General features: G+C 40.1%; 1 long non-coding RNA gene across 1 annotated transcript in view; it reads right to left on the bottom strand.

The window, feature by feature from the left end:
- The window catches only part of LOC144896138 (uncharacterized), a 61,902-nt gene that overhangs the window by 746 nt on the left and 41,718 nt on the right, over window positions 1-19,438 (bottom strand). Inside the window, exon 2 of the long non-coding RNA XR_013626413.1 lies at window positions 11,380-11,460. This is a non-coding gene — a long non-coding RNA (uncharacterized LOC144896138). The remainder of the gene's footprint in view (window positions 1-11,379; window positions 11,461-19,438) is intronic.

Raw genomic sequence — 19,438 nt, 5'->3', positions numbered from 1 at the left:
CCAGCCAATCACAGGGCACATATAGTCAAACAACCATTCACACTCACATTCATACCTATGGACAATTTGGAGTCGCTAATTAACCTAGCATGTTTTTGGAATTTGGGAGGAAACCCACGCATGCACGGGGAGAACATGCAAACTCCACACAGAGATGGCCGATGGTGGAATTGAACCCTGATCTCCTAGCTGTGAGGTCTGCGCGCTAACCACTCGACCGCTGTGCAACCCTTCCATGTTTTTCATTATTTCAAATTCATGTTCCGATCGAACTCACTGGAACACAAAACCACCCCCAGCAAAGGTTTTGCCAGAGAACTCCATGTTGTCACAGCAGCTGCTCGAATACAGTGCCCGAATACAGTGCACATTTCTGGGCCATGCAGGGTGACTCGTCCCGCTCTATAGTCCGGTTCTCCTGACCGGCTGCTCGGAGAATGTGTCTGAATATAATGCACTTTGTTGGGCCACACCAGTGGTGCCCTCCACTTTATACTCTGGTTCTCCTGATAGTAGTCATGTGGTAGTAGTAATGTCATCACGTATGGTTGGGCAAATCCAACTTGGTTTGAGTCCTTCTTACCTCCAAGTGTGGACAAACTATGGTTAAATCTAAATTTAATTGGTTATGGTAATGGTAATGGTAATGGTAATGGTTTTATTTGAACATGCATCAGATTACAATTGAGTGCATCCCATAATCAGTTCACAGTTCCACATGTCCAAAAGGAGTAGGAAGAAGCAAAGCTTATTAAATCCTACCCCTCCATCTGGTACTTTTACAATCAGTAACTGTTACATTTGTTCACTTCCTGCTTTCCATAATACAGTTTTTTTTTAATAATGCACCTTGATATGACCATACAATGACATAATGGGTACCATACTATATATATATATATATATGTATATATATATATATATATATATATATATATATATATATATATATATATATATATATATATATATATATATACATATTTTACCCTGCAGAGAAAATACAATAGTATTGAAGAAAGATACTTCTCATTGGAAAAGAGATTTCAAACCCCCTGACAGGAACAGGAGGTGGAAGATGGCTTGCTTAAGCATTTTTTTTTTTTTGTGGCATGACTGGCAGCCATATTGGACCCCAGTTCAAAGTCAGAGTTTGTCTTCTAAGACTCACCTGAATGCTTTATACACCTTCAGCACATCAGGCTAAAGTCTGAACTTGATTTGTCCTTCAAGAGATTAAATTGAAAGGCTTTCTGATCTGAAGCTACTCAGTCCCTCAACCTCCATTTAAATAAATTCCAAAGTCACTATTGGTTTTCATGCTGAGCAGAAAAAGAGAGCGTGATGATTTTTGTGTCTGATTCTGAAACCAAAAACGCTGATTGGAAAGCTGAGAAGCAGTTGCTTGGTAACCGTGTCACCATGTTTTATGACGCCTTTGCACTGCTTGTAATAAAAAAATGTCAACTCCTCACTACAGAACTATTTTCCGGAATTCCACCATCAGATATGTGCTTGTGGGACATAGGGCTCACAGCAGGGAAAACATTCTGTAAAAACGTATATGCTGAAGAGAAAATAAAGACAATATAGAGACATCGCTTCTGCAAGGCAATTTATGAATGAAGTTACAACTATAGACAAGAAACTATTTTTTTCAAATCAATGGACAGCATCAGAATTTTGTTCATCAATGTTTTAGATGCATTCCTGGTCCGGCAATCAATAGTTATGGAATAATTGAAATTGACAGAAATTGGTTGTACATTGGTTGTATTCACGCTTTAACCAATGGAAAGCCGAGTCTGCATGTGTGTCAGCAACACTAAAATGTTTATATGTGTATGTCTGTCAATCAACCAATCAATCCATTGATTGATCAATCAATGAATCCATTGATTGATTTCTATATGTGTACGTGTAGATACTATATTCATTCATTCATTTTCTACCGCTTATCCTCACGAGGGTGTGGGGCGCTGGAGCCTATCCCAGCTGTCTTTGGGCGAGAGGCGTGGTACACCCTGGACTGGTGGCCAGCCAATCACAGGGCACATATAGACAAACAACCATTCACACTCACCTGGTTCTCTGGCGGTGGGAGCTTGACCTGGCTGTGCGGGGGGTGGGGGGGCGGGGGCGTTTCCTGGGTGGTAGGTGGCAGTCCCTCTCCTTTTGTACACTCTCAATGACAATTACACATTCACACATATGCACACATTTACGCACATTTATATGAATATGGCGGCATGGTGGGCGAGTGGTTAGCGCGCAGACCTCACAGCTGGGTTCAATTCCACCCTTGGCCATCTCTGTGTGGAGTTTGCATGTTCTCCCCGTGCGTGCGTGGGTTTTTCCGGGTACTCCGGTTTCCTGCCACATTTCAAAAACATGCTAGGTTAATTAGTGACTCCAAATTGTCCATAGGTATGAATGTGAGTGTGAATGGTTGTTTGTCTATATGTGCCCTGTGATTGGCTGGCGACCCTTGTGAGGATAAGCGGTAGAAAATGAATGAATGAATATATGAATATGCACACCAACAGAAGTACACACCTCCATATACACACTCACAGCACATGGGTGCTTCTCTACACAATCTACCATCTTATCCCTGATGTCTTTATGCTATTGGTATGCTATTATTACAGTAATAATGATGTCAAGCAGTAAGATTTTAATTACTGCAACTGTATGGCTGTAATTGTGTTTACTATCACGGTTCATGTCTTCATTGTTCCTATTGCCACTGGTAAGTTGGACTGTTTCATTTCAGTGATATCATCTCCATTGTGACCCTTAGCCATCATTGACATTTAACTGATGCAGTCCAGTTTGTCACTGTTGTTGTTATGGGAATTGTTGTTGCTAGTGTTTGTCTCTCTCTGTACTGCCCCCCCCCCCCCCCATTCAGTTTTTTTTTCTGTTTCCCTTCTTGCTCCGGTCCGGTTGCTCCAAATTCGCATAATATGTAACGCAAAATAAAATTTCATAGTACTGGGAAGGTGTAGGTTAGGTGTAGATGAGACCAATCACAGCAGAGAGGGCGTTCCCAGAGGGGGGGCCGTTGGTGCAATAAATTAAAACAGACCGTTTTGGTGGGAAGTGCAAATCCAAGAAAATACATCTGGAATAAGCGCAAATTTTGGAAGATTTCTGAAGAAGTTTTCTGTGTTGGTTATTGTGTGTAGCTGCTCTATAGGAGACTTCAACACAATACAATAAGGGTGGGAAAATTAGCATTACATGTATGAAGAATTATTAAATATATACAAAACAGTCCCGTGTGAAATGCCTTTGCCAGATGAAAATATTTTTCTCTTGCTGGGGATCACCAAATACAATAACTTCTGTCTGAGCTTGGGGGAGGGCAGAGAGCTTATCTGGCTTACAGGCATGCCCATATAATGAAGTCCACTCCTCTGTGACATCACAAAGGGGCAGTTTTACCATGCCAACCTTATTATGTGAAACTTTGGCATGGTGTAACACCAGAATACAACATTCTAACTACATTTAAAGGTCAGAAAAGTGGAAAAAGGTCCATTTTAAAAAGTGCAGTTTTCCTTTAAATTGCTGTGGAAAACTTGGCGTGACATATACGTATATGCCACAATAGCAAAATGAGAATAATATAGACTCCATGCAGTGCAAGTTAAAGGGGACCCATTACGCTCATTACGTCAGAAAACCAGAAAAAGGCCTTTAAGTATTGTAATGCAAGCTAATATCTCATCACTAATCATGACTAAAATCATAATTACTGACACCCTTCAATATTTTCTGACTAAAGTTAACCACAAACAAGCACTTATAACACTCAGTTATTAACTTTTTTTTTTAAGTCATTGAGCAATGTTGAAATGCAACGTGGTGAGGGACAAAAAAAAAAAACATTACAAATGTCTTTTATTGTTTCCACTCAGTCTGTGGTACACCCCCTACCCCCATCATTTTACTTTTAAGTGCAAATGGCCCAAGCTTCTCTGGGAAGGGAAGGACACGATCCTGTTTTGTACACTGAGTGCTACACAGCAAATGTAGCTATTTTTTGCCACTGTGATCAAAATAACAGCACAAAAATTGTACTGACAGGGACATACATGCTGCGTTAGTGGTTCCTGAAGATTGCAATTGAAAACACAGTCATGGCAACAATTGAGGACACCATGGTGTAACTCTTCTAATTGGGTGAAAATGTGTCCAAAAAAAAAAAAACAGCATTGCCTGTGCTGTTTTTTTCTGACAACCAATCTCACAACCACCTATTTGGATCCCCTTGTGGCATATTATTCCCATAAAAAGTAATGGTAATGGTAATGGTTTTATTTCATTTGAACATGCATCAGATTACAATTGAGTGCATCCCATAATCAGTTCACAGTTCCACATGTCCAAAAGGAGTAGGAAGAAGCAAAGCTTATTAAATCCTACCCCTCCATCTGGTACTTTTACAATCAGTAACTGTCACATTTGTTCACTTCCTGCTTTCCCAATATAGTTTAAGGTTTTTAAAATTTATTTATTTATTTTATTTTATTTTATTTTATTTTATTTTACGTACCAAAGTACAAGGTGATATGAGCATACAATGAGTCACTGTTACATTTGTTCACTTCCTGCTTTCCTAATATAGTTTGTGTTTTTTTTGGGGGGGGGGGCGATATGACCATCCAATGCCATAATGGGTACCATAGTAAGTGTCAATATAGTGATATGTATAGCACATCATGACTGGTTCAAGACTCTTCATCCTTGTATTTAGCAAACATCAACTGCTTGTATTGTTTCTTGAATTGGCTCATCGTTGTGCATTGTTTGAGGTCCTTACTCAATCCATTCCATAGTTTGATTCCACATACTGAAATGCTATGGCTTTTTAACTGGAAACACGTCTGACTTGCTGGCAATGATGACCAAACTCTGACACTGGTCATACAGAGAGTGGCCTGGTACTTGTTGGGTAAACTCCCATGTCTAGGACCCTGCAAATGTTGGTCAGGTTGGTCCACAGTTCCATAATCAGAAAGGAAACCTCACTGCTTATGATGCAATGTTGTAGATTAGCATCAACTGTTTACTTAGTGCAAATGAAGTAGACGGTATGGTCTTATAACTTGGATTTTTTTTTACGAAGGCACTACAAAAAGTTTCACCGCATAGTATTTGTGGAGCCATTACCGCAACTTCAGTGACCAGCTGAGCGGAGTAAAGGCTTTTAACATTTTTTTTGAGTGCCTGAGAACTTCCCTCTCTCTTAGTAATTTTAAGCGAGCAATCATAACAAGTCATGCAGAATAAAGGCTGCTGAGACATTTTCACCTAGCTTTTCTTTTCTTTTCTTTTTCCATATGACTTCCAGAAGAACCAACGGGGCCCATAATCATTAGGGAATGTCAAGCTTTTTATCCTTTTAAAAGTGCAGCACCCGGGTACTGCGGGCTGCTGGATTTTGTCTGTGTTGCTTGGTAATTGTTCAATATTAATAAACATATGGGCACACAAACTAGGGTGACTTAATGTCCTGTTTTTCCAGCACACATCGTGTTTTCAGGTGCTGTGCTGGCTATTACTTTTTTTTTTGGGCTCTTAAATTTGCTTATTTCATAATTTCTAGTTAGTTATATACTCAGTAAGACTTGAAAAAAGAACTATTATTTATTTAGTATAGGTTGTTCCGATTTTTAAAAATGGTGACAAACGCCAATTTACAAACTATCAGCCAGTGTCCTTACTACCACAATTCTCCAAAATTATTGAGAAGCTATTCAACAATAGGCTGGATGAATTTATTAATGCGAACAAATTACTATCAGAAAGTCAGTATGGATACAGAGATAACATTTCTACCTCCATGCCACTGATCAAAATTACGGCGGAAATCACTAACGCTATAAATCACAGGAAGTGTGCAGCCGCAGTATTCATGGATCTGACAAAAGCCTTTGATACAATCAATCATGACATCCTAATAACAAAATTAGAAAGGTACAGAATAAGAGGATTAGTTCTGAACTGGGTCAAAAGCTACTTAGCTGACAGGAAGCTATACGTAGAGCTAGGAGAATACACATCTGCAAGTTCATATATTACGCGCGGCGTTCCCCAGGGGTCAATACTGGGACCAAAACTGTTCAACTTGTACATCAATGATATCTCCAAAGTCACGAAAGGCTTAAAGCTGGTATTATTTGCGGATGATCAAAAGGTCAGAGAAGAAATGTTCACACTAAAAAGATGCTTTGATGATAATAGATTGTCCTTAAACCTAAGTAAAACTAAAATCATGCTGTTTGGTAACAGCAGAAAGGACACGTACCAGCAAATACAAACAGACAGTGTAGACATTGAAAGGGTGAAGGAAAATACATTTCTGCGGTCATTGTATGGTCATATCACCTCGTACTTCGGTATGTGACATAAAATAAAATAAAATAAAATAAAATAAAATAAAATAAAATAAAATAAAATAAAATAAAATAAAATAAAATAAAATAAAATAAAATAAAATAAAATAAAATAAAATAAAATAAAATAAAATAATTTTATTTTATTTTATTTTAAATAAAATTTAATTTAATTTAATTTAATTTAATTTAATTTAATTTAATTTAATTTAATTTAATTTAATTTAATTTAATTTAATTTAAAAAACCTTAAACTATATTAGGAAAGCAGGAAGTGAACAAATGTGACAGTTACTGATTGTAAAAGTACCAGATGGCGGGGTAGGATTTAATAAGCTTTGCTTCTTCCTACTCCTTTTGACATGTGGAACTGTGAACTGATTATGGGATGCATGTTCAAATGAAATTAAACCATTACCATAGCAGATACACATTATTTTTGATCAGTACAGTGGATCCTCGGTTGACGTCCGCCCCAGTTTTTATTGTCAAAAAACAAAGTACAGCTCTATTAAGAGATTATTGTGTACATGTGGGCTAAATCCCCTAAAAGCTTCAGTTTTGTGACATTTTGGTGTGGTATTTTGGTGGTATGCAGAGTATGCAAATTCAATTCATTAGCTGTGTGGAAATGTGCTGCTTTTTTTAAGATGATACACATTACCTGAATGAGAGAGGATGAGAGGCAGGAGAATACTTTGCTTTCCCAGCACTGACAAACCGCAATGAAGTCACCCCCATCTGAGCTGGCCTTCATTGTTCTTGACTCCTTTTGCTCTCTCTCCAGGGGCCGATGCTTTATACATGCCATGTTCTGCCATAACCATGACCCAATTTCTTTTGAAAACCGTGCTTCCCAAATTGCAGAAGGAGCTCTGGCCGGTAGGAGAGCTTTTAACAGGAACTGCCCCCTTGAGTTAACTATGCAAGCTGCTGAGTCCTCTCCATAAAGTGCTTTGTCAAGAATTTCTGATAATGCTTTGTTTTTGCCCACGGGGGTACAAGTTGAAGCCGATGGCTTTGAGCAGGCGGACCAAGAGTGAAAACATATGTAGCTTTGGCATGGAAAGAGAGTCCATTCTGAAAGCGATGAAATGAAGAGGCACTTCTTGTTTGTAGCTTTAAAGCATGGTTGATAAAAATGACTGACACATTGTTTCTCCTTTCTGCATGGTGCGCTGTTGCCTAATGCAAACGAGGGCTGAAAAAGTGTTTTTACCCAGGTGGTGTTTCTTTAAGCTTTTTGCCAGTTGCATCCTCAGGATGAAACAACTGTTTGTTTTTTCATTCTTGCTTTTTTTAGTATTGCTTATGCACAGCCTCATTGAGGTAAATGCCAGTGCCTTGTTGTTAAATACAGAGGGTTGTGTCAGGATGGGCATCCGACGTAAAAAAAATGGGGTTCCTGTTGGTCAAAGAAGGAGAGGAGGAAGATGTGTCCTTAAGATTATTTCCATAATGCCTCATATTAACTCTCTAACAGGATCTCAGTGTATAGACTGGTCATATATCTCATCTTGTTTCATATTATCTACATACTGTATTGTATATAACTCTGGGAAAAACTGATGATTTTGTTAATACTTGGGTTGTTTATATTGTTTATTTTTCTATATTGTGTATTTTTGTACTGCTTAACTGACTCTGTACTCTTGCTGCTGTGCAATACAAATTTCCCCACTGAGGGACGAATAAAGGCATATCTTAATCTTAATCTTAAGAAGAAAGAGAAAAGAAGCGGCAAGAACCTAGAACTGAGAGTTGGTTGGCATGACGCAGAGGACGAAGGTGTGTCCAGCAGACCACGTGGAACGGTAGTAAGGCTAGAAGTTTAGGAGCAGACCCTGGACTGGTGGCCAGCCAATCACAGGGCACATATAGTCAAACAACCATTCACACTCACATTCATACCTATGGACAATTTGGAGTCGCCAATTAATCTAGCATGTTTTTGGAATGTTTTTGGAATGTGGGAGGAAACCGGAGTACCCGGAGAAAACCCACGCATGCACGGGGAGAACATGCGTGCTCCACACAGAGATGGCCTAGGGTGGGATTGAACCCTGGTCTCTTAGCTGTGAGGTCTGTGCGCTAACCACTCGACCGCTGTGCAGCCCCGTTGGTTAAGATTAAAAAGATTGTCAGATGGGGTGATGAGTCTGAAGCTAGAAATTGAAGGTGTGATGTTCAATGTTGTTCGTGGGTATGCCCCACAGGTAGGATGGGAGTTGGAGGAAAAAGAGAAATTGTGTCTGGAGACCAGCTACCAGCATGCCCAGCATATGTTGTGTTTTTGAGATGGTATGCTGGTCTGGAGACCAGCTACCAGCATGCCCAGCATACCAGCATATGTTGTGTTTTCGAGATGGTATGCTGGTCTGCAGACCAGCTACCAGCATGCCCAGCATGCCCAGCATATGTTGTGTTTTCGAGATGGTATGCTGGTCTGGAGACCAGCTACCAGCATGCCCAGCATACCAGCATATGTTGTGTTTTTGAGATGTCATGCTGGTCTGGAGACCAGCTACCAGCATGCCCAGCATACCAGCATATGTTGTGTTTTCGAGATGGTATGCTGGTCTGGAGACCAGCTACCAGCATGCCCAGCATACCAGCATATGTTGTGTTTTCGAGATGGTATGCTGGTCTGGAGACCAGCATGCCCAGCATATGTTGTGTTTTCGAGTTGGTATACTGGTCTGCAGACCAGCTACCAGCATGCCCAGCATACCAGCATATGTTGTGTTTTCGAGATGGTATACTGGTCTGCAGACCAGCTACCAGCATGCCCAGCATACCAGCATATGTTGTGTTTTCGAGATGGTATGCTGGTCTGGAGACCAGCTACCAGCATGCCCAGCATACCAGCATATGTTGTGTTTTCGAGATGGTATGCTGGTCTGGAGACCAGCTACCAGCATGCCCAGCATGCCCAGCATATGTTGTGTTTTGGAGATGGTATGCTGGTCTGCAGACCAGCTACCAGCATGCCCAGCATACCAGCATTTGTTGTGTTTTCGAGATGGTATGCTGGTCTGGAGACCAGCTACCAGCATGCCCAGCATATGCACTCAAACCGAAGCAAAATTGTGCTGTCAATTTTCAACGTGAACCTAAAAACATGCTATCTGAGGTTCCACTGTGCCTTGAATCAGGTCAACAATCTGAAAGACCATTTGTTTGTTCCTCTGAGGTACAAGAGTGACAACAAACAGCATTTTTACACTTCTAACTGGTCTCAATCCCCTGTCTGAGCGAGTTAAACAGCATTATTGATCTTCAGAGGCATGAATGTCACCATTGGAGCGTCCACAAAATTAAGACGGCCCCTCACACCTGACCTATTTGTCAGCAGTGACACACTTGTATTGGTTCAAGGAGTGTTGGTCTACATGACTTTAGTACTAGTTTTCCAGCTCATTACTCAGAGTTTCTTCGATCCTTGTGTTTCTCCTGAGACACGTTCAGCTCTTGCCGTAGAAGAATCAGTCGCATGAATTTAGCAACATTGTGGACAAAAGGAAAACAAACAGTGGCTAATGCCTCAAGCGAAAAAGCTGTGTGTGTTATATTTGTAGGCAACTAATGAGCACTCCAGGCTCTCCATTTCTTTATCATCCATATGTCCAGGGCCGTAGTCACATGATAACACAGCCTCCACAACAATCATTCTCATCGACTGCTTCTATCTCCGGCACCCGAGGCTCGCCTAAAAACTACAGTTTTCATGAAAAGCTTTTTGAAATCCATGAAATCCAAATCCATAATCTCATTCTAGATTTAAAAACCCCTTTATAAATATCATGTGGCAGTCTAAAAAGTCAAGAAATTATAACATCTGATTATCATCCACAGGTTCAAACTCCTGTGACACTTTTAAAAACACTTAAATACAGAAATACAGAAGAGACAGACAACAATATTCAAAGTTACTCGCAGCAAGGAGAGCGAAACCACATACCCAGTGACATGCCGCTCCACTCTGAATATGCAGTTCACACTCTTTTGGGGGTCCCTACTACATGGTCGTGCAACTCTAAGGGGGGCGGGGGTGGCAGTTGCACGAGCTGTATTTGTTTGTCTATGTGTGTGTGTATATGTGAGAGTAATTACTTTTATTGTTTTATGAGTTCTTATCTTGGATTAACATGAACATCTGCAGGGTTGCTGTTGGCGCATCCAGGCACCTCCAGGACCTGGAGGTCACTCGGGATCTCTGATATCAGGGTCACTGGAACATTACCTCTTCAGCACATTCAAACACTTTCTATTGTCTAAGCAAATGGCTATAAGAGTGATAACTAATACTATATTCATTCTATCTACATTTTATTCTAACACACCTCTATAAAGCCAGTTGCTAAAAATAAAATGAGACATAAGTACTAAAGTAAGATGAAGCTTTTAGCAGAAGCTGTATGGGTGAATGGTATTCTTACTCTGAAAAAACTGAATTCATTGGTGTGATCCTACTTGTGCAATTTACTCTGATTCCACTATACATTATGATGTTTACATTCTGTTTCATCTATTTATTCTCGACTGCACTCATTATTTAGCTCTTCTTTTAGCTCTTGTTTTTTTGTTTTTCTTTTTAGTCTCTGGTCACTTCCAAATGCGCAAACCTCATTATCTGAATCTTTGGCAGGGTTTACCATGAGAACACAACAGTCTAACTGCATTTATAGGTCAGAAATGTGGAAAAAGCACAATATGTCTCCTTTAATGGAAATGATGGATGGATGGATGAATGGATAGATGGATAGATAAATTGATAGACTTTCTTTATTGTCATTGCAAAATATCACAGCAGTGAAATTGTCAACAAAATGTCGTTGCCTGGCTCCTGCATAATAATAAATAATAATAATGTGAAGAATAAATAGATGGCATCAAATATGAACAACAATGTACAGCATAAACAGGTTTGTGTTGAAAGCAGAGAATGTTTCTCAGAATGTGTTGTACTTACTGATTCATTGTCTCGGTGACTCAGATTGCACCATGACTTGATCACACACCTCCATCTTTGCTCTGCCATCAACCACAACATCTGTTGAAGTGAACAAGTTAACAGAGAAAAAATATCCTGAAGTCCCAATTCAGTAAAAAAAAAAAAAAAACTTGCACATCAATGGTCAACCGTCACTACTCTGTAAACTTCAGACAGCGAGCTACTTTTAAAATGACTAAGTCCCAAATATCAACCTCCTACATAAACATTGAGAATCTAAACACGCGGCCCGCAGGCCACATGTGGCCCGCAGGACACTAGTTTGAGGCCCCCACCTTGATGTGAAAGTTTAATGTTAGTGCGGCCCGCGCAAGTTTGATATGGAAAAAATTATTAAGTTTGATTAATGTTCATGTTAAAGGTTAAATAACTGTTAAAAGTTATCCTCCCTATCCGTGTGGAAGTGGTAAGTTTTTGGCTATTTAAGTTTAAGGAAATAACTTGAAGGCTACCGTTTAGGTTGCTAGCTCTCTAGTTTGCGAGTTAGCATGTGTCTCAAGACCCTGCAGTTGCGCAATATGTTGTAAATAAAAAGAGTATAAATGTGACTATAGTCGTGTTTTGTCATGTCTACAGGGCTCTAATAATGCTTTGTTCATTTTAATCTGAAAAAAAATAATTTGTCTACCCACCAACTATATGTGGTTTCTTAAGTTTTTATTATTTGCCGTTTTATTATTATTATTATTATATTTATTTATTACTGATTGATTGTTTTTCTTTATTCTTGATTTGTTTATTTATTTTTCATCTTATTTTGTGCAGAAAAATAAAAAGTAAGATATTTGAGAACAGTGGAATGTTTTATCAGAGCTTTTATTGTAGAAAATCGGAACCAAAGCACTGAAAAAGTTTGTATATTTTTCTGTTTTTAATAAATGCGTTTTTTTTTTTTTGGAAAACCTGATGCGAACCCAGCCTTGCCCAGACCCTAGCTCCAGTGGCCCCCAATTGAGTTTGAGACCCCTGGTTTGCAATGTAGAAAACACACAATTCTATAGTGGAGACCAGGAAACGGGGCAGAACCATCAAACAACATAACCCGGCGCTAAGATCTTATTATGATCTTATTATCTGATTTATGATGAAAGTAGCATTTCATTGTGCTGCTTATTGAGTCGTCTGTTCATGTGGCGTTCATGACGTGGGTAACACATGCGATCAACTCGCACTACCTTTGTCAATCGTGATTGACATCATGGCCACCCCTGCTCTAAACTCTACACACTATACCACGATCCCCTATGTCGTCAGCCTAATAGGAATCGATTGGAATCAAATCGATTTGAGGTGTCATTCCTCACTGTGCTTCCAAGCGCAAGACAAAAGTTGTGGTTAAACTCCTGTTCTTTTTGAGTCGTCAGCGTGCGGGATGTCCGGAATTATTTCCGCACTGAGTTCTCTCGGCGGGGCAGTCCAACATGAGTAATCTCACACTGGAGATCAGATGCAATCTATCTTCTCCAAGGGCTCTTTGTCTAATACCTCTGATTGGAGAGAAAGGGAATTCTCTCCTCTCTCCTTCCAAGTCTTTACCTCCATCTGCTCCTCCTTCCTTCTCTCTCTATCAATTATGTGATTACAAAGCACACTAGCAAGAGTCACTTGGACCACACTTGGCCCTGTCACTACCAATCTCAGGTTAATGGTGAGCATGACAGTCTTGAAGAGAGCGTAGTGGTTTGAGACCAGAGTTGACCATTAGCTGATTAAAGCAGTTCATTTAGCACAGCAGGCAAACTAAAGGCCACATTCGATATGGAGCGTTTTCCTCTTGAACTCAAACACCAACAAAACAAGCAACTGTTCAGAAAATCCCATTCTTGAAATCATTCATTCAGGCATTTCCTAAAGATTGTCAAGATTCACGACATGAAGTCTCCCTTCTCTGTCAGACGTCCTCCTGCCTCCTGTTACATGTTACGTTACATGTTACATTACTGGATGATTAAACATGCTACTGTTTTGATGGCAAATAATATAAATTAAGAAAATCAATATGTTAATGTGGCGGCACGGTGGTTAGCGCACAGACCTCACAGCTAGGAGACCCGGGTTCAATTCCACCCTCGGCCATCTCTGTGTGGAGTTTGCATGTTCTCCAACATTCCAAAACCATGCTAGGTTAATTGGTATTAATGTGAGTGTGAATGGTTGTTTGTCTATATGTGCCCTGTGATTGGCTGGCCACCAGCCCAGGATGTACCCCGCCTCTGGGATAGGCTCCAGCACCCCCGCAACCTTCGTGAGGAAAAAGCGGTAGAAAATGAATTAATATGTTAATGTGGCGGCACGGTGGTCGAGTGGTTAGCGCGCAGACCTCACAGCTAGGAGACCCGGGTTCAATTCCATCCTCGGCCATCTCTGTGTGGAGTTTGCATGTTTGTTTGTTTTTGCATGTTTGCATCTCCGGTTTCCTCCCACATTCCAAAAACATGCTAGGTTAATTGGTGACTCCAAATTGTCCATAGGTATGAATGTGAGTGTGAATGGTTGTTTGTCTATATGTGCCCTGTGATTGGCTGGCCACCAGTCCAGGATGTACCCCACCTCTGGGATAGGCTCCAGCACCCCCGCAACCCTTGTAAGGATAAGCAGTAGAAAATGAATGAATGAATTTCAATGTTCAGGTTGCACGGCGGTCGAGTGGTTAGCATGCAGGCCATACAGCTAGGCAACCCAAGTTCAATTCCACCATCTCTGTGTGGAGTTTGCATGTTCTCCCCGTGCATGCGTGGGTTTTCTCCGGGTACTCCGGTTTTCTCCCACATTCCAAAAAAAAGCTAGGTTAATTGGCCACTCCAAATTGTCCATAGGTATGAATGTGAGTGTGAATGGTCGTTTGTCTATATGTGCCCTGTGATTGGCTGGCCACCACCAGTCCAGTCCCCGCCTCTCACCCGAAGACAGCTGGGATAGGCTCCAGCACCACCACCCCCCGCCCCCCAGCAACCCTCGTGAGGAAAAGCTGTAGAAAATAAATTAATGAATGATTAAGTTAATGCAAGATCATGTATATTTTTATTAAATCGGAATGAGGTGATTATATTCAGGGGGTCATATTGGCTGGAGCTGATTATTGTGGGGGGTCATGACCCCTCCCCGATGCAAATTACATGCTTGCCTGGTGAAAACCCACGTACACACAGGAACAAAATGCAAACTCCACAAAGGGAGGCCCTGTGTATCCTCGTTTGTTGGTATTAAAGCTCATTTTAAAGCCATTTCACTTCACACATTTAATCTACTTTTATGGATTGATCAAACATCAAAAGAGATGTATATCTTGGAGAGTATTTCACTTGATGTTGCTTAATGTAGACAATGACGAGTAGAGGAAATACGCATGCTGAGCCAACTGCAGGGGAGAGGAAGGGAATCCGACAAGGGGATTAGGAAACAGCGTTGAAAATAAAGAATGTGGGTAATTAGTTTCAGCCTCAGTATTTGCCAATTGTTATTTATGTAATTTCCAACAAGCATCATTAACAGATGCAAATTCCCTATTATCCATATAGCCGCATGGCAGATAACTGGCAAGCTTCCTGCTGGCTGTTTGTCTCCCGGTTTAATAACAGAAGAGTTAAAGCTGTCACATTCCAAGCCAAGGTGTCGGCTCCTACTGAGTAAACTTCATGTTTAATGATGAATAGCTAGTGCTTATGCTGACACATAAAATGCATACTGATCCACTGTGACCGTATAGTTAATTTATACCGTTTAATCCCTCTTTGTTTTGTTTCTTTATCTTTTCCCCAGCACCATGGTCCTTTCCATTACTATGCAGATGTCATTACTCAATTTTTCAATTATTATTTTTATTCAATTTCTCAGGGAAGAACTAAATTTGAAACACTTCTATGCTAGGACTACGTTAAAAATATCATATCACCTCGTACTTTGGTACAAGGTGCATTATTAAAAAAAACAAAACCATAAACTGTATTATGGAAAGCAGGAAGTGAACAAATGTAACAGCTACTGATTGTAAAAGTACCAGATGGAGGGGTAGGATTTAATAAGCTTTGCTTCTTCCTACTCCTTTTGGACATGTGGAACTGTGAACTGATTATGGGATGCACTCAATTGTGATGCATGTTCAAATGAAAAAGTTTCCATAGTTTGATTCCACATACTGAAATGCTATGGCTTTTTAACGTAGTCCTAGCATAGAAGTGTTTCAAATGTACTTCTTCCCTGAGATCATATTTGATCGTATTGGATGACATTTTTAGCTAATTGGTTATCTTTAGCCTTATGCACTATGGTACACATTATGTCATTGGGTGGTCATATCACCTCGTACTTCGGTACGGGACAAAAAATAATACGTAAATTAAAAAATTAAAATTAAAATTAAAATTAAAATTAAAATTAAAATTAAAATTAAAATTAAAATTAAAATTAAAATTAAAATTAAAATTAAAATTAAAATTAAAATTAATTCGGCACCTCGTACTTTGGTGTTTGACAATTAAAAAAAAAAAAAAAACCTTAAACTGTATTATGGAAAGCAGGAAGTGAACAAATGTAACAGTTACTGATTGTAAAAGTACCAGATGGAGGGTAGGATTTAATAAGCTTTGCTTCTTCCTACTCCTTTTGGACATGTGGAACTGTGAACTGATTATGGCATGCACTCAATTGTAATCTGATGCATGTTCAAATGAAATAAAACCATTACCATTACCAATTAATTTTTTTGGGGGGTTGGGGCTAAAGGAACCCTAAAAATGATGTCCTATTATGCTCATATTCGGCCCTTTGAATTGAGCTATGGACTACAGCTAGACATGATAACCCACATAAAGCTTTTTAGATCTTCCAGAATCTGCACCTATTCCAGCTCTATTTCCTTTCTGTTTTCATTTATTCCACCCACAGCATGCCCACTCGGCTGTGATTGATCCCACTACCAAGCGCACCTAAGAACTTCCGGAGTTGTTAATAAATGAATGAACCCTATGGACAGCTACTTGAAAAGTGGTTATCCCAACACCTTTTACCCGGGCATGCTCATTCAGCCGGTGACATCACAGTGAATACTTGAACTGAATTTCTTTTTTCCCAGAGGCCTACTTCCGCCAAGGCGATCTGAGTCAAGTCGAAATGGTTCCAAAGGCACTGAAAACGTTTAAAAATTGATCGCATTATGTTTTCAATTCTTAATGTGGATAAATTAAACTCTTAATTGTAATAGACCTATAAATGGTAAATGGTAAACTTCATTGTTCCTTTTTCGGCCTGACAAAATTGTTGTATTGTATGTTGGCAGCACAGGCAAGAGATCGGGGATGGCGTCATTAACGCATTAATTTTGACACTCCAATTACAGTATATGGTTTTACTGGTAACCCAGCTTGATAAGAAATGTGAAGGTTCTGTATGTTCCTCAAGGACACCGACTTCAATAGCAAACCCATCTGGGGTGCGGTAAGTCTCGTTATTAGTCATTGTTAAGTTAGCTGTCTGCTTTGTTTCTGGTTGGTTGATTTTCTTGGGCGCGCTACATTTTGGGTCCATCTGCCTTAATCACTAGCGCAAGCAGCCATGAAAGCAACTTTTAAACTTTCTATATTTGATTTCATTTCACTAATTTCACTGTAACTGTAGGCTCGTAGAAATCACGACCACACATCATCAGCACTAAATTTAGTTAGGGGGTCACGATATTGAATTTGACAGTATGGTGACATTTGACTTCCCATGAGCCCACCGAGGTTTTATAATGGAATGTGTGCCATTTTCTCCTGGAAATGGTTCACAGATACACTTCCAAGCCAAAGAAAGTCATTTTCAGAGGCGGCACGGTGGACAAGTGGTTAGCGCGCAGACCTCACAGCTAGGGGACCAGGGTTCAATTCCTCCCTTGGCCATCTCTGTGTGGAGTTTGCATGTTCTCCCCGTGCATGCGTGGGTTTTCTCCGGGTACTCCGGTTTCCTCCCACATTCCAAAAATTGTCCATAGGTATGAATGTGAGTGTGAATGGTTGTTTGTCTATATGTGCCCTATGATTGGCTGGCAACCAGTCCAGTGTGGACCCCGCCTCTCGCCTGAAGACAGCTGGCATAGGCTCCAGCACTCCTCATGACCCTCGTGAGGATAAGCGGTAGAAAATGTAAGAACTTCCAATAGCCAATTTTTTCTTGAATATTTCAATGTTCAGGTTGCACGGCGGTCGAGTGGTTAGCATGCAGGCCGCACAGCTAGGCCACCCAAGTTCGATTCCACCATCTCTGTGTGGAGTTTGCAAGTTCTCCCCATGCATGTGTGGGTTTTCTCCGGGTACTCCGGTTTCCTCCCACATTCCAAAAATTGTCCATAGGTATGAATGTGAGTGTGAATGGTTGTTTGTCTATATGTGCCCTGTGATTGGCTGGTGACCAGTCCAGTGTGGACCCCGCCTCTGACCCGAAGACAGCTGGGATAGGCTCCAGCACCCCCGTGACTCTTGTGAGGATAAGCGGTAGAAAATGAATGAATGAATGAATTTCAATGTTCAGGTTGCACAGCGGTCGAGTGGTTAGCATGCAGGCCACACACCTAGGCGACCCAAGTTCGATTCCACCATCTCTGTGTGGAGTTTGCATGTTCTCCACGTGCATGCGTGGGTTTTCTCCGGGTACTCCGGTTTCCTCCCACATTCCAAAAACATGCTAGGTTAATTGGCGACTCCAAATTGTCCATAGGTATGAATGTGAGTGTGAATGGTTGTTTGTCTATATGTTATCTGTGATTGGCTGGCGACCAGTCCAGGGTGTACCACGCCTCTGACCCGAAGACAGCTGGGAGAGGCTCCAGCACCCTGAGTGCTAAGCTACGGCCCTGGTGATGTAGGGATAAGACTGTGCTGCACACATGCTTTGCGTCTGTAATTGAGGGATTCTAACAGGAGAAGTGGTGCTGTACTGCTGAGTGATTCTATCCTTCATCATAAAATGCCTACTGTTATTCCTGCCACTGTTGCAAATGGAGGTTGTTACACAGTGCTGCAATATATTCTCATGTCAAGTGTGAATGTCTGTGTTGGTGGTCTTGGTCCGACACTATGAGGTATGGATTAGTTATGAAAGAAGTATTATATTGGACCTACATATCTGCTACTGTCAGTCTACAAAAAGCTCCATCCATCATCCCATCAAGAATCCCATCTCTGACTCACTTATTTTATACCTGATTTATTTTTCTATACACGATTATGAAAGAAGTGAAAAGAGAGACATTGGTACTTGTTTTATAGGATATGACTAGGCCTCCACGCACTGATGCCTCCATTTCTCCTGGGTCAGGCTGGAGTTTTGGATTCAATCGGCCTTCTTTTTCTTTATTGTGCTTGTATACTTTTATTTTTTTTATTTGAGAATTTATTGTATTCATGGGAAAATTTGCAGTTTTTTTCATGTTTCATTTTAAAAATCATTAAATTAATCCCTTGTTTATGGCAGTTTACAGACCATGATAAGTGAATTTACATCACAAGTAGGATTTCTTTTTCTTTTTTTTTTTTGTGTGTGTGTCCCATCCAGCCATTGGGGCAGATAGTATTGTTGATCTAAATGCCCTTATATGCTAAACAGATTTGCTCTGTGTCAGGAAAGGTGTAAGCTACAATTTCCCTGTACTATGAAATTTTATTTGCCGTCATTTGATGTTTTTGTTATGCAAATTTGGAGCGGCCGGACCGGAGCAAGAAGAAGAAGAATCATTGAAACATTGAAATTTTTTTTTTACTTTTGCCTTCCCAGACCTCTCTCTCTCTCTATCTCTCTCTCTCTCTCTATATATATATATATATATATATACATATATATATATATATATATATATATATATATATTTTTTTTTTTTTTTTTTTTTTTTTTTTTTTACTTTTGCCTTCCCAGACCTCTGTCTTATATATATATATATATATATATGTGTGTGTGTGTGTAAATATATATATATACGTATATATAAGATATATAATATATAAAACAGAGATCTGGGAAAGCAAAAGTAATTAATATGTAATATGAC

This window comes from Doryrhamphus excisus, linkage group LG2, assembly GCF_037039965.1.
Source record: "Doryrhamphus excisus strain RoL-2023G ecotype Guam linkage group LG2, RoL_Dexc_Guam_v1.1, whole genome shotgun sequence".
Lineage (NCBI taxonomy): Eukaryota > Metazoa > Chordata > Actinopteri > Syngnathiformes > Syngnathidae > Doryrhamphus > Doryrhamphus excisus.
This window is presented reverse-complemented; position numbering and strand designations above follow the sequence as displayed.